The 15,421-nt window shown below is 54.6% G+C and overlaps 1 protein-coding gene across 1 annotated transcript in view; it reads left to right on the forward strand.

The window, feature by feature from the left end:
* The first annotated feature begins 1,028 nt into the window (after window positions 1-1,028).
* The window catches only part of TMEM51 (transmembrane protein 51), a 65,388-nt gene continuing 50,995 nt past the window's right edge, over window positions 1,029-15,421 (forward strand). Inside the window, exon 1 of the mRNA XM_075550935.1 lies at window positions 1,029-1,301. The gene's annotated coding sequence lies outside the window, so the exon portion shown is untranslated. The remainder of the gene's footprint in view (window positions 1,302-15,421) is intronic.

A 15,421-nucleotide genomic window follows, 5' to 3' on the forward strand; every position in this document is an offset into this window, starting at 1 on the left:
TTGCGAGGAGGAGGAGGAGGAGGAGGAGGAGGAGGAGGAGGAGGAGGAGGAGGAGGAGGAGGAGGAGGAGGAGGAGGAGGAGGAGGAGGAGGAGGAGGAGGAGGAGGAGGAAGACGGCTAGCTCCTCCTTCAGTGTTGAGATTCCAAGTTTTCTGAGCTTAGGATCCCGTCCACCTTCGCTGTGCGTCGCAGGGCCCAGGTAGGGGGCGACCCCCCCCGCGCTGAATTCAAGTTCCTCTTACCCGGCGGCAACAGAGGGGACTCTGGACAGAGACGTGACACCCATCTGCCTCTGGGCTCGGGCCTTTCTAAGGTATGACACGTGCCCTGAGCGCCTCCAGGTAGAAGGGGCCCGCCACTGGACAGTTGCTGTTAGCCTCGCCATCCCCATCGCCGGCCCTGAGGGAGCATTCGGTGATTTCTAACCAATAGCCATCGGCGCTGTTTCCCAGGGGTCGCTTCTGTACCGAGCGCTAGCCGGAAAGTTTCCCGCAGATTGGAATGCATCCCCGCTCCCCAGTGTGCGGGTGCTGGAACCAACCCAAGGCCCGGGCTTCCTCCGCCCGGCGCCCCTCGCCCAGGCGCGAATCCAGGAGGGCACCCTGAACACCCGGGCAGGGGGAGGGAGCCTGAGGGCCCGGGCTCACGCCTTTTTAAAATTCTCGTTTCCTCCCTCGGTGGAAGGGCGCGCGGAGCGCCCAGGTGAGGGCCCGGCCAGGTAAAGGCGCGGCGGGGTGGTGTTCTTGCCCGGCGCCTGGCGTCCCAGCTCTATGTTAGCCCAGAAAGGCCGAGGCCCAGCTGGAGAAGTCGCTGCCCGCACCCTGCCCAGCGCGGAGGCCAGGCAGAGGCAAGGTCCGGGCTCTGACCCCTACTCGGGCTGACCCAGCGCCGTCCGAGGGCGGGGCTTGGCCTCGCGCCACCCTCCCTCCCCCTCCGCCCACGCCCCCTGCGGAGGCGCGCCCCAGGTGGCCCCCCTCCGACTCATCGGCCCAGCGCCCCGCGGTCCCGGGAGGGCCGGGAGGAGGGTCTACGTAGGCGGTGCCTCTCGGGCTGAAGGCCGCTGGCCCCGCCCGCCCGTCCGCCCGCCCTCCGGCCGCGCTTCCTGCGCCCCATCCCGGTCCCCGAGCGGGCAGCGCGCCCTCGTCGCCAGCGCGCTCCCTCGTCCGAGCCTGCAGCCCCCTGGTCGCGGAGCCCCAGAGCCCCCGAGGCCCGGAGGAGGCAGCCCGACGAGGCTGAGATCGCGGAGCTCCGAGTCCCGGGGCGCCCGCTCGAGGCGGAGCCGGACCCACAGCCGCCACCCGGTGAGTCTGCGCCTTCTGCCCCGCCGCGCTCCGCCGCGGGCCTGGGTTCCCGGCGGGGGCCCGGGAGGGCACCGAGGCCTGTCTGGGTTGTCTGTCTGTCTGTCTGAGAGCTTCCCGCACGAAGGCTGCCTTCAGGGCTCCGGACCCCGCGCTCTCTGGAGCGCTTTCGGGACACCCGGCCTCCCCTGACTTCGCGAGGGATCGGCGAGCCGAGACTGGGGGGTGGACAGCAGGCCTCGGGGTCCCCTGTTGGCAGGCACAAGTGTCAGCGTCCTGGTGGGATTCGGTTTCTGGGCCTTCACAAAGACCCACCGCCCACCCACCCCCACCCCCAGGCCCCAGAAAACCGCTCCGGCCCCCGCCGCGCCGCTCTCCCTTACGTCTTTCTTTCGGGGAATCTGGAACTCGAGGCTTCTTCTGGGGCTTAGGTTCTTGTTTGGATTTGTTTTCACATTCTCGAAGCAGAAGGAAGCAGGTGCGGGCAAAGTAAAGTCAAGCCCTTCTTGGTTTCCAAATCACGTCCCTGCGCACAGCGAGCCCGAGGCCGGGGTGGGCATGCCCGATCAAGGGGGTGACCACTTTCAGAGAGGGTCCCCCAAGCCTTTCCTAACCAAGTATGGGGACTGCTTGGGGACCTGCACGCGTGTTCGGTTTTCCCAGCCCCACCCTGCCCTCGCTGGCCGGGCACAGCCTTGGGGCACCCTGGGCAGCGCTCAGATGTGTTCTCCAAGATGCGCGGGGCCCTCAGCCACGTCCTGCTTCCCTCAGCCAGCGCTGAAAACTGCGCCTCCGAGGGTGCTGGGTGGGCGGGGCCAGAGCCGCCCTGAACCGGTAGGTGATCCTCAGAGGCTGGTGGGGTGGCGAGGAAGAGGACTTACTCAATGTCGCTGGCCTCGCCTTGGGCTTTGAATGGGGCACTTCGAGGATGGCCTCCCTGGTGTCCTGGTGAAACTGGCTGGGACCGTGCACACTTTGTAGACCTAAGTCAACCATTGGGGCCAAGCCGAGATGACAAGGAGCCCCTGCCCTTCCAAATGTCCCCCTTTCCCACCCTGGTGAGGAAGGAAAGGGGAAGGAGGAGGAGAGGAGGCTGGTGTTCAGTTGCCAGGAGCTGTTAGCTCTTCCCTCCTCCTCCTCTTCATCCTCTCCCCTCCCTTCTCCCCTTTCCACTTCCCTAGCCATTCCTGACACAACCCAAGGGCTCAGGGGAGGCCTCCATCTTAGGAGGAAGTCAGGGAGACACTGACCAGTGTCTGGGAGAGGGGGGGAGACAGGATGCACCTCCTTGTTGGCTGGGTGATGATAGTGGCCTCTCTCCTCACCACTCTGAGCCTCGGTTTCTTCATCTGTAAAATGGCCTTGATAACCTCTTGGGGTCGTGAGAGACGTTCATTCCTAGCATGGAGTAAATACTTGGTAACAAGCTATGTGTCGGGACTTTGGGGAAAAGAGAAAGAAGAAAAACAGGATAGACTACTGGACAGTGAGGAGGGGTCCCTCAGGGAGAAGTGGGCCCGGGCGTCTCTTGGCAGCTGGAATAGCTCAGTCGAGATGGCTGAGTGGTTAAGCAGGTCGGTGGTGTGTGGCTTGGAGGGAGGGAGGAAGTAAAGAGCATGGAGCTGGCCCAGTAGATGGACAAACGGCGTGGAGGGGCTTGTTGCAGAATGAGAGAGACATCTAGGAACCACCCGGCAAATACTGTTTCCACTTCCTCTGAGATCACTGAACAGAAAGGCAGACAAGGAAAGATGGATTCTATTTGGGGTCTTTAAGCAGGGGTCTCTACCCGCAGTTTATGGGCGATCATTAGGAAGAAAATTTGGCTGGGTGGAAGTTGGATGGAGCTGCTAGGAGAGAAGGTTCTAGGCCTGGATGGGCTCCTATGGGAAGCAGAGATTAGCTTGTGACCACTGATCAAGGGGAATGCATGGGTGTGAGGCCACACTGCCAACCTGTCTCTGAGCAGAGACCTGCTGCCTGCCTGGGACTTGAGCAAGGGTTGGCCCCCTTCTGTTGTGGCTTTCCAGGCCTTGGGCTTCAAATATCCCCAAGCCCCAGGGTTTTCGGGTGAGGGATGGCAAGGCTGGTGGCAGATCCAGTAGCCCGCCAGCTGTGGACATTGCCCCTCAAGGGCCTGTGTCACTGGGTCATGATTCCAGTACAGGCTCTCGCAAGTCTGCAGGGCTCGTGGGAAACGCCCTGGCACTCTTGGATCGGAAGAGGCAGGGGCATATAAGGAGTTGGAGTCCTTGGCCCTTCTACCCCCAGCTCCAAATTAAGCCTGGAATTCCAGGGACTGCAATGGCCAGGAATGTTCCAGATGCCTTCTGATGGGTCAGTGGAGACAGGTCTGCTCTGGCGGCTGGCTTTTGCCTTCGCTTTTCTTGTCTTTGCTCTGAAGTCTAGAGGACCCTGTCTTGGAATTGACACCTTCCTGCTGTCATTCTTCTGTTGCTCAGAGGTGAAATTTGTACTGCCTTTCACCTAACTCTGTCTAGGAGGGACCCTGTCTATCATCCACCTCTGGCTAGGAAAGGCCCGGGATGCCTGTCATGCAGTAAGAAACTCAGAGACGGAAAGGCACTGGCTCAAGGGCACGCTGCAAGTCAGCAGCAGAGGTGGAACTGGAACCAGCCCTCTACTCTCCCTTGCATTCGCCCAAGAGGCCTGGCCATGCCCGGATAAAACACTTGTTTTATTTTCTAGATCAGCCCAGGTTTGGTGGTTTTAACACTTCAGCATTTCTAGCTACTTCCTTGGATCCTGTTCCTCCCTAACCTGAACAGGTGACCCTGCTCAGCTCAGTGACCCGTTCGCTCTCTTCCACTGGATTGAACTTTGGATGTGGGCGCTGCCCCTGCCTGTTGAGAACAGTTGACCCCTAAAGAAACAGGTTTCTTGTTTGGCTATCTCACCTCCAGGCCTTTCAGCCTGGAAGCCCTGGCCAGAGTGGCTCTCGGAGGGTCCCTGCTCGTTCAGGCCAATTCTCCACCCCTCCCTCCGCACGGCCCCCACTCACATGGCGGGGTTGGCCCGGGCCTGCTGTTCAGCATTGTTTACTTGGGCTGAGTAGCATGAGGTCTCCTTTTTCTTCCCTGCCCTAGATTTAGCAGGCTGGGCAACTCTGAACCAGCTTGCTGGTTGGACTGTGCCTTAAAATGCTGGCGCTCGAAGGGACCCCAGAGAAGGGCCTGCCATCAGAACCAGGGCTCGAACCCACTTTCACAGCTTTTGAGGATAATTCTTGGGAGGTCTCTCTCTCTCTCTCTCTCTCTCTCTCTCTCTCTCTCTCTCTATATATATATATATATATATATATATATATATATATATATATATATATATATATATATATATATATATATTCTCAGGACATCACAGTGATGCACACAAAGAGCACACATTGAATGCCCTGAAAGTCAGGGGTGCTCTGGGCTGGGGTTTTTATGCCGTACTCCTGGGGTCTTGGACATCTTTGGTGGGCCCCCAAAGCCACCGGTGGATTGGCCCGAGTTGAGTTGGTCAGCAGGAAGGAGGCTTTGCTTATAAATGTTACAGATGTTACGGGCGTGAACCGTTCCTGTAAAAACACCCTGCTGCTCCACGGCTTCACATCTCGGCAGGTTCACTTCCTGTCTGTCCCTTCTGGCAGTAGAACCTGCGAGTGAGCCAGCAATTAAATCTGACAGGCACTCCCTAAGCCACGCTTTCTAATGCGCCTCTGAAGGGGACAGGCTTTCAAAGCATTATGTCCTCCCTCATTTACAGAAAGAGTACGCGTTCATTGTAGAAAGCTCCGCGGAAGGAGACCATGGCGACCCGCTGGTGGCCATGTTCACACTGCTGTGCGTCTCTGCATTTGTTTGCTTGGTCGCTGTGCGGCCTGTCCCGGTGCACCAGTTTAGAGTCATCTCATACAAGATCCCCACGTGACAGTTTTGTTTTGTTTTGTTTTACACACTGGTTCTTCGGTCCCATCCAGTGGCTCTCTGGCACTCAGGAGTCTAGCTTGTATGGACACAGGCCATTCCCAGGACCCAAATCCCGAGAAATGCATCAGTCACCATGGGAATCCAGGGGCCATTTCGCCACGTCATCGTGGGTGTTTGGGAAAGGGCCTTACTTCACGGGAGACGTGAGGGCATTTGTGGTTGCATGACCGCACCCTGGCCTTCTGTGCAGGAGACCCGGGTTCCGTTTCTGGGCAGTGCGCTGTGCGTGCAGCTCCCGCTCTGTCATTGTAGACACATGTGTTGCTATGATGCTGAGCGAATTTCAGTGCGCTTCAGACAACTGGAGACTAGGAAGAAAGGCCTGGCTCTTTCTGTCTAAAAATCAGCCCTGGAAACGCTCCAGATCACAACAGTCACTCTGCCTCCTGCCGCGAAGGTGGCTCAGGTCCAGGCAGCATTCTTTCCTCTGTGCATGGGGTCCCTGATTGGATGATAGCTGACAACAGGAAACAAAACAAGTCATCTCGGAGTCTCTTAGAAATGGAGTTTAGCCATCTGGGTCACAGATGAGTGTGCTGGAGGGAGAGAGCTTCTTCTCTTCTGATTCGGGGCCCTGTTCGTTTTGCCAAGCGCCTGCTGTACCTCTTGGCCTAGATCACTCTAGAGACTAGGCTGGCAAGTATGGAGTCCAGGGCGAAGAGGTCTTTGGCCTACAGGTGTCCAAGCCCTGCATCTCAGAGAACAAGTGTTTCAGTGGCAAAGATGCCCTGAGAATTAGTCTCCTGGTGAGGATTCCGAAAGCCATTCAGGAAGGGTCCCCTGGAGCTGGGGACAGGATCCTTCAAGCTCTCATATCTCTGGGAGGCAGACAGTTTTGTTAACACCAGAGGCCATTCATGCTGGACACTTCCAGCACAGTCTCAGAGAACTCCTAGCCCTGGTGGCACAGTGGGTTATGCATCGGGCTGTGAACTGTAAGGTGAGCAGTTTGAAACCACCAGCGGCACTGTGGGAGAAAGATGAGGCGTTCCACTCCCATAAAGAGTTACAGTCTCGAGAACCCACAAGGGCAATTCTACACTTCCTACAGGATCACTATGAGTCAGAATTGACCCAGTGGCAGGGAGGTTTGGGCTTGCGTTTGAAAGCGGTGGACTGCAGCCGATTTGTGGGTAGGTTTATCAATCGGTTAAGTGGCTTTCCAAGAGGCCCTGGTGGCACAGTGGGTATGCTCGACTGCTAACTGAGAGGTCAGTGGTTAGAACCCCCCACCTGCTCCTTGGAGGAACAAGGCGGCAGGCTGTTTCTGTAAAGATGGCGAGCTTGGCGACATGTCTTCCTTGGGGGCAGTCCCTGTCCTCTGGCATCACTGTGAGTCCAAATGGACGTAGTGGCAGGCTTGGATTTCAGCTTTTAAGTCGTTTTCCCCTGGCCTCATGGATCGATTTTCTAAAACGTGAACTAGCAGAGTGTGGGTAGAAAATGGAGTGCATCCCCGTTGCAGTGAGCGCTCTTTGCAGAACTGTCGTTGCAGGTCTCTGAATGCTGGACTGTGCCACGTCACCAGATAAAACCTGCTTTGAACTATGTGCCAAGAGCCATAGGGAGGAGCCCTGGTGGCGTAGTGGTTACGCACTGGGCTGCTAACCATAAGGTCAGCGGTTCAAAACCACCATCCCGATCCTTAAGAGAAAGATGGGCTTTCTACTCCTCATCACAGTCTGGGAAATGCACAGGGGCAGTTTCATCCACCTTAACCTATAGGGTTGGTATTGACTCGATGGCAGTGAGAAAAAGAGGGAGGAGGAGAGAGACAGACAGACAGACAGAGGCAGAGAGAGAATGAACCATGGGCAGCCCTCCTCTGGGCGACTGGTCTTGATCCTTGATCCTGTGGTTCTGGGAAACACAGGACTCCTGAGCCAGGTCCCAGAAGCCTCTGCGGGTTGGCAAAGACAAAGGTGAGGGGTGGGAGGCAAGACTAGCAAGAAGGAGGCTCTGTGGTAAATAATCCAGAGGTTAAGAACACAAAAATTTCCTTTCAACAATATTTTAGTACTTTAAGGCTCCCCAGCCTCCCTGCCCAGCTGCCCAGCAGTCCTGTCACATGGGGTTGCCCAGAGCCTGAATCCACTCAATGGCAGCACACCTGAGCTTCTTCAACATCAGGCCGAGCAGCAGGCTGGAAACACGTGTTTTTGGTGCTGACTGCGGGGACTGGGCATTAACTGATCATAAATCCTCAAACTGTCACCCCAGTGGCCCGGTCCATTGCTGCAATGCATGAGCCATTACATAGCTCGAGTTCCCGTTTTAAGCATCGCAGTCTCAGGGCATGCCCCGTTCTGGGTATCTCCAGAATGAGAGGTCTGCGTGCTCTGTTCAAGATGGAGATGCAGGCGTGGGCTGGTGGGTGTGCCGCATGTCTGTGCCGGGACCTCCTTTCCACATCTGGATTGCTGAGAGAGTGTGAGAGAGCCTGCCCCTGAATATTTCAAGGTCTTGTAGAGGACTGGCAGGATGCTGTCGACTCCCCCTCTGAGGGGGCTCGTCTGCTATTTTCTCGTGATCAGACGAAGGTTTGAGGTTATTAGGGGAAAAACTGTAGAGGTGATGTAGCCTTCTCTTCCCGTCCTATCAGGATAACCTAGTAACATGACCCCATACTGGTGATGATTAAGCACATTGATAAGGGGGTGTCTGCCCAGTTTCTGCACTGCAAACCAGTTGCCCTCAAGTTGGCACCAACTCCTGGTGCTCCCTTGTATGTCCAAGTGGAACTGCGCTCGGGTCCCGCAGGCTTTCCAAGGACTGGGCTTCAGAGGTAGATCGCCAGGCCTTTCCTCCGAGGCACCTCTACCTGGACTTGAGCCTTCAGCCTTTGCTTAGCAGCCTGGCACACCACGTGTCTGCTCCACCCAGGGACTCTTCCACCAGAAAGTTGCCAGTTACTGGAAGGGCCTGTTTTCATTATTTTTCTATAAAGCATCGTTGTAAAGACTCAAGGCCATCGAGTTGATGTTGACTCATAGCGACCTTAGAGGACAAGGTGGAACTGACCCCCAATGTGTTGCCAAGACTGTCACTGTTTGTAGGAGTGGAAAGCCCGTCTTTCTTCCAAGGAGTGACTGATGATTTCAAACTGCTGACTTTTCAGATCGCAGCCAACACGTGACTACACCAGCACCAGGGCTCCTCTGAGTCTCCAATAACATGATTTAAAAATTTTTGATAAATTATCAAAGGGTTCATGGGGGTAGGATGGTGGGGAAGGGAGGGGTACAAAGAGTCTCTGATCCCAAGGGCTCAAGTAGATGTTTTGATAATGATGATCGCAACATATGTACAAATATGCTTGATATAATTGATGAATGGATTGTTTGTTGTAAGAGCCCTCAATAAAATGATTTCTTAAAATTAAAAAAAGATGACGTGAAAGAAATGACTGAAAATGATGGCTAGTTTAGCTTCCTACATTCAAAGACCTTGATATCCCCAATGTCAACTGAGTCCGTCTTTGCAGCAAGTGGCACATGGGCTTGTTTTCTGAGTACGCCCCAGAGCTGTCCAGGTCAGTACGGGAAAGCTGCCGGCCCTCATCGGGACACGGGATCCAGAAGAAATAGCAGCGAATAAGCACGTGGGGGGGGGGGGAAAGCAGATGACAGTCAGCGTCAGTGATTCAAAGGAAATGCTGATGGAAATAATGGCTTCTTTCACAGAGAAAATTTAAAATGTTTCTGAACATTTTCTTAAGGTTGAGGTTATAAGAGTGCGGAGCCTCAGCGCCTGCTTCTGGTGAAGGCAGAAGTGGGGAGACTGCCTGGGAATGGGTGTCGTAAGGAGGTCGTTTCAACGCTGATTTCTCCTTTTACTAATACCAAAAGCACGAGAAACCAACTGCGTGGTTATTTATTTATTTTTATGAACTTGTACTTCACTACAGACTCGAAGTCCGGTTCAGTTTTACTTTCCCTCCTTCTTTAGACACTCAGACCAACATTTAGAGCCGAGGGGCGAGGTATCTGGAGGTTTGGGGGGTTTTCCATGAAGGAATTGTGTGTGTGTGTGTGTGTGTGTGTGTGTGTGTGTAACCTTCCTTTTGTGGGATCTCTCCCCATCCCCTCTCCCTGTTATCACACTCGTCCCTGCCGTCCGTGTAATCATCCAAGTCTTGTCTTCGTCAACCCGATGCTCTGGAGTTGATCCCGATCCCACAGCACAGAGGAGAACTGTACTTTCTAAATCGTCACGGAAGCAGACAGCCTCCTCTTTTCTCCACTGAGGGGCTGGTAAGTTTGAATCACCTTCCTGGTGGTTAGCGGTCTCACGTGTCACCTGGGACGTCACCAGGGCTTCCTCCAGAAAGAGGGGATTGATTCTAGAAACCATTCTGCCCGTGGAGGGGATGCCAGCTTGGGGGAATCCCCATGGGCAGAGTGGAACTGCTGCCTAGGGTTTTACAAGGCTGTGTGGCCTCTGGGAAGCAGATGGCCAGGTTTGTAGAAACCTGGGTGGGTTCAAACCGCCAACTTTTGGGCTAGTAGTTGAACTCTTCACCATATGCACCACCCCAGCCCCCACTCTGGGTCCTTCAATGCAGTGCATTGGGAAAATCCACTGCCCGAGACTCTTTACAGCAGCGGTTCTCAACCTTCCTCATGCCACCACCCTCTAAGGAAGTTCCTCATGTGGTGGTGACCCCGCCCCCCACCATGACATTATTTTCATGGCTACTTCATCACTGTCATTTCACTACTGTTATGAATCGAGTGACCCCTGTGAAAGGGCCAGAAAGAAACCCTGTAGGTGGGGGGCCCACCTCATAGATGTGCAGCTGCTCTCGTGGCGGTGGAGGGAGATGGAGTGGGGGACGGTTTACCCTCTGCGTGTTACCCGACCCCACAGAGGGTTCCTAGTGTCCACTTCACTTGGGACGCCCACCTTCGCTCGGACTCACCTAGGTCATCGCTCACCCCAGGGCGTCCCTCAGAAGCTGTTGGCTAGCTCGTTGTGGAAGGATTCTGCGACCTACTGACCACGTCCCGGCTCCGATTCAGAGAACCTACACTGAAGGCCACTGGGAACAAGGATGCCGTTTTCCAAAGAATTGTTGTCCTCTCTGTGCTGAAGCCGGTTCAATGACCCCCTCCCCGTGGGCGGCCTCCCCTTCCTTAAGCTCTTAGCTTAAGAAACCTTCTATTTTAACTAAGTAGAGACAAAAATAGTGCCTACAAGTAGGAAAATAAAAAAAAACTGTGCAAAACTATCTAATTGGGACGCGGGGGCAGTGCATCGCCCCTCCTCCCTGAACCCGGCCTTCCTCCCAGAGGCAGCTCCAGGTAACATCTTCCTGCAGCTAGCTCTAGGTTTTAGACATAGACCGATAGTTTTTAAATGCTGCTTTTAGCGGTTTTCTTCATCATCAGAGGTGTAAAGGGTTGTCCTAAAATTGTTGGGTGCGTTTAAACTTGTAAAGACTCCCCTTAGGGGCCACAGCTTGCCTCTGAGGACCCGTTAGTCACCTGACATGTAGGTCAAAGCTTCTTTCTCTGTGTTTTTCCGCAGGGGGCAGGCAGCGGGGTAGACAGATTTGTGTGGAATGGTGGGCATGGAGGTACAGTTGGGGACGGATAAGTGACACGCATCCTAAGCTGGGGGACGTGAGTGTCTATGCAACTGTGACTGGTCCTTGGATTTTCGGTGGCTGCTGGTGGAGCCACGGTTTGGGCTTGGGCGAGAAGTCCTGGGTGACACAAATGCTGACCCATGGTGGATGGTTCGAACCCATGCTGAGGCACCTCGGAAGCCAGACCCAATGATCTGGATCCAGAAGGTCCCAGTCTGGGACAGCCCATGGAGTTCAGGGCTGCGCAGGTGGGGGTGGGGCAGCTGTGCCGGGGTGTCTTGGATGGAGGGAGTGGGGCAATGTGTGGGCTGAGCCACCGATGGTGGCGGTTCCGGAGCTCCACAGCCCTGCCCATGTGTACGGACTCACCGCCCGAGGGGACGTATGCTGTTGACTTCATCGTGTGTAGCCTCCCTCCTACGGGGGGAGGGGGGATTTCTGAGCCTTAAGAAGCTCGCTTCCTCCAAGAGGATCTTTGAGTAGAATTGAGGGGAGGACCTGGGGGGGGGCAGAGCCACATCCGGGTCATTTGAAAGTCACAGATGTTTGGGGAATGATGTGGGAAGGGGACCGATCCTTCCATCACCCCCCTGGTGGGGCTGCCCTGGAGGAGGCCTGGGCTGGGTGGAAGGAGAGGGTAGTCCGACCTTGCAAGGTGTTTTCATGATTCACTGAAACCCCCAAAGCACGCAGGTATGGGCTCAGGTATTATTCTCAGTACCTGGCATATATTAATTCACTGATGTGGTAAGTCCTCTGGTGGGTGGGGAAAGTGAGGCATGGCTTTTGCCAACCACTGTGCAGACACCCCCATATCTCCAGGGCTTACGACCCTCACTCAGGTCACCAGTTGGTGTGTTGGGTAGGGAGGATGGTCTCTCCTCCACAGTCATGTACTCAGTGCAGGCCTCCTACATCTGCACCTCCCGGGGTCCAAAGGTGGTGTGGGGAGCTCCTTCCTACAGCTGTAAGGGGGGTGGGGGTGGGAGTGGGATTTGAACTCCTACATCTAATTCTGGAGTCTGTCTTGTCAGCCATTGCCCTGCCACCGCTCCTTGCTCTCAGTTATCTCTAAAAATGAACCCATTTCTCCAGAAAATTGCACTTGAAATACTTGTGCATCAGCCTGTGGTTGCCCGGTGCCTGGCTCACTTAGAAAGCCTTTCTTGCCACGGCTGGCAGCCGTCTGTTTTTGCAGGCCGCCTGCTGTGGCCTGGCTCTCAGTCTCTGAGAGGCAGCGTCCAGTGAGGCACCTGCTAGTGCTGTCCAGGCACCCTGTCACCGACACTCACCCCAACCCTGTGGGAACCAAGCCTGCTTCCATACAGTCCATTCTAATGCACGGCGACTATAGAGGACGGAGGAGAGACAGGTTGCTATCTCTCTATGCAATGGAGGGGCAGGTGGGTTCGAACCGCCAGCCTTCTGGGTTAACAGCTGAGCACTTAACCTCAGTGCCACCAGGGTGCCTCCCAAGCCTCGGAGGGTGGCATTCTTCATCTTCTCACTTAACAGATTCAGAGCTGGACTTTCAACCAATATGCCAGGGCTTGGAGTAATTTCTCTGTGGGCAGAGTAGCAGCCTGCCCCTCCCGGCCACTCAGCTCCACCCTGTGCTGCAGCCGAGGGCACCCGGGCCTGTTCCCTTCTGAAGGGAGGAGGCTCCGGCCCGCTCTGGGCCCTGATCACAGACCTAAGAGAGAGAGAGAGAGAGAGAGAGAGAGAGAGAGAGAGAGAGAGAGAGAGAGAGAGAGAGAGAGAGAGAGAGACCAGGAGGAAAAGGAACTGCAAACACTTTTTAAACATGATAATGGCAGGAACAGCAGTAAAGATGGCCTGAGCATTGACATGCTTTTAAAGGAACCCTGGAGGTTCAGCAGTCGGCTGATAATCCAAAGGTAGGTGGTTCAAATCCACCAGCCCGTCCATGGGAGAAAGGGGAGGCAGTCTGGTTCTGGATAGATCTGTAGCTTCTGAACCCTCTGGGGGCAGTCCTCCCTGGTCCTAGAGAGCCAATTTGATGAGAATGGACATGACGGCAGAGGCTTAGTTAGGGAGTGCTTTTTACGTGTAGCTCCCTGGATCCATCCTCACACTGTTCTCTCCACAAGATTGCCTGGCCCTCCTCCCCTGCCAGAGCTGCTGGCAGGGCGCACCTTTCTGACCAGCTCCCAGGAGGTGCTGAGGTTGGTGTTCAGTGCCACGCAGAGAGGCTGCCTGAGATGGAAGCTGACTGCAGGGGAGAGAGGGTGGTGGTGTCTCGCTGGGTCCATCAGGGAAGCAGAGGCACTCTGGAATTAGGGATTTGTTGTAAGACTTGGGTCTTACACAGCAGGGGGAAATGATGTGACAGTGAGGTCAGAGATGAAGGGATCAGAGGCCGCTGCCCCTGGTCTGTCTGAGAAGCCAGGGTACTTGGCCACCAATATGGGACCACAAAGGGAGAACTTGGCCCCTGCTGTGGATCTGTGGAAGCACAGCTCCAGGCTGTCCGTGGACCTGGGGCTGCTGTTGGTCTAGAAGGAATGCTGGACACAGATTGGAAGCCGGCGAGGACAGGTGGGTGTGCACGTGTCACTGTACCTAGCTGTGACAGCCTGGAGAAAGTACAGCTCATACTCTGCTCGCACTTGCTGACTGTCATGCCCATTCCTCTTGTGTTAGGTCGGGTTGACTAGAGAAACAAAGTCCTTTGGCATATACGTGGAAGAAAAAGCTTTGTATCAAGAAGTAATCAGATGTCAAGAACGCATCCTAGCCAAGTCTGATACTATTCCATAAGTCCCGCTTCAGACTCATGCAGCCACACGTAGTGATGCAGAATGCAGCAAGATCACAGGCTGGTGGGTGCAAAGTCACATTATCCAAGGTCGGTGGCGACCTGGCAAGGCTCCGGCGCCTCTCAGGGTGGCCAGCAAGCAGGGAGGGGAAAACAGAGGGGCGGGGGTTGTCCAGTGCCTTCCTTATGCGCTAGCCTTGCCCACGAAGAGGCACCAGGAGGCTGTGACCTGATTGACAGGTTGGATGCCACCCGTACCCTTTTATATATCTTCAAGCTGGTATGAAATGATGTAGCTACCACACCTCTCTTGGCCTGTTCTAGCTCAGAACCAGTCAGCCAGGGAAGGGGATTCTGGAAAAGTAGGCCTGGCCTAACGAGCTTGACACTGCACAAACTACCTAGAGGCTTGATCTGTGCTGGCCAGGCACAGCCTCCCTAAGCCCGGGGAAGTTTCTGGGCTCCTCCTCCCCGGGAGGACCTTCTGATGGTGTGGACATTGCCCATCTCCTCGAGCAAGAGCTGGGCCAGCTTCAGGACAGACTACCAGGCCTTTGTCTTAGGCCTACTGAGCCAGACTGCAGCAGGGGGACTCAGGGATCTGGAATGTGCTCAGCTGCTAACCAAAAGGGTGGGCGTTCATGTCCACCCAGGGGCACCGTGGAAGAAAGGTCAGGCAGTCTACTTCTGAGGTCCACCTTAGAACACCCTCAGGAGCGCAGCTCTTGCTCGGACACGCACGCTATCTTCCTGAGTCTGAATCAGCTCACAGCACCTGGTTCCGTACTTCACAGGTAACCAAGAGGTAATGTTATCCACAGTCTTCCCGTTCCTTCTAGGAACCCGCCGCTCCGATCATATTCATACACAGATTGCTTCCCTCTACTTTGAAAACGAGATTTCCCTTACCTGGTCGCAGTTCATACTCCAGGCACTGGTTCATGTAAATAAATATCTCTTGTTTTATCATTTAGACTGTTTTGTTTAATGCCACAAATTACATCTTAAGCATATAAAAACTCCCAACAAAATCACTCCAATTTCCCATGCTGTTTATTTTTACCTGAAAACACCTTTTTCTTATACCTGGAACCTTCGATGATTGTGCCAAGTTTTATGCATTTCCAAACCTGCATTTGTCAGTTTTATCCTTGGTAAAATCACGATGACATGTGCTGGTAGAACAAGATTGGAATTTTACATAATGCCTGCTCCTCAGTGGAGCAAAGGATTGATGGACTCCTTAGTAAGGTAACCACTGGCTTACTTGTGCTTTCTTGCTAAATCGAGATTAAATTTTTTTTTTCCCTTCTCACTACATCAAAGATTTTGCCTGTAGCTCTGGCTGGCGTCTGTCTCTCTCCTGGCCCCACAGCACTGTCCTGTAGAATTGGGGTCTCTCTCTTTCCAAATGTACAATCCCTGACAGGGAAGCACAGGAAGTCGTGTGAAATCGTTCACTACAGATGAGTCAGCAAGCACAAGTGAGCCCACCTTGCTTATTGGATCACCAGCCTCTGGTGTCTTTGGCCAGGCTAGGTGATACGTGGAGCAATGACTTTGAAGCATGGTTTCAGAAGAAGCTGTTATTTATTCCCAAAGCAAGCAGAAGCAGCAGAGTTTGGTTTCTCATCTGGGTGGAGGTGGGGAAGGGAAGGATGCTTTTAATGATCAGAAATCCTAGAGGGGGCCCTTTGGGAAGAGCAAACAGCATTAGCAAAGGCTCAGAGACAAAGGTGCTTTGGGATCTCCAAGGAAA

Source organism: Tenrec ecaudatus, chromosome 1 (assembly GCF_050624435.1).
Source record: "Tenrec ecaudatus isolate mTenEca1 chromosome 1, mTenEca1.hap1, whole genome shotgun sequence".
Classification (NCBI taxonomy): domain Eukaryota; kingdom Metazoa; phylum Chordata; class Mammalia; order Afrosoricida; family Tenrecidae; genus Tenrec; species Tenrec ecaudatus.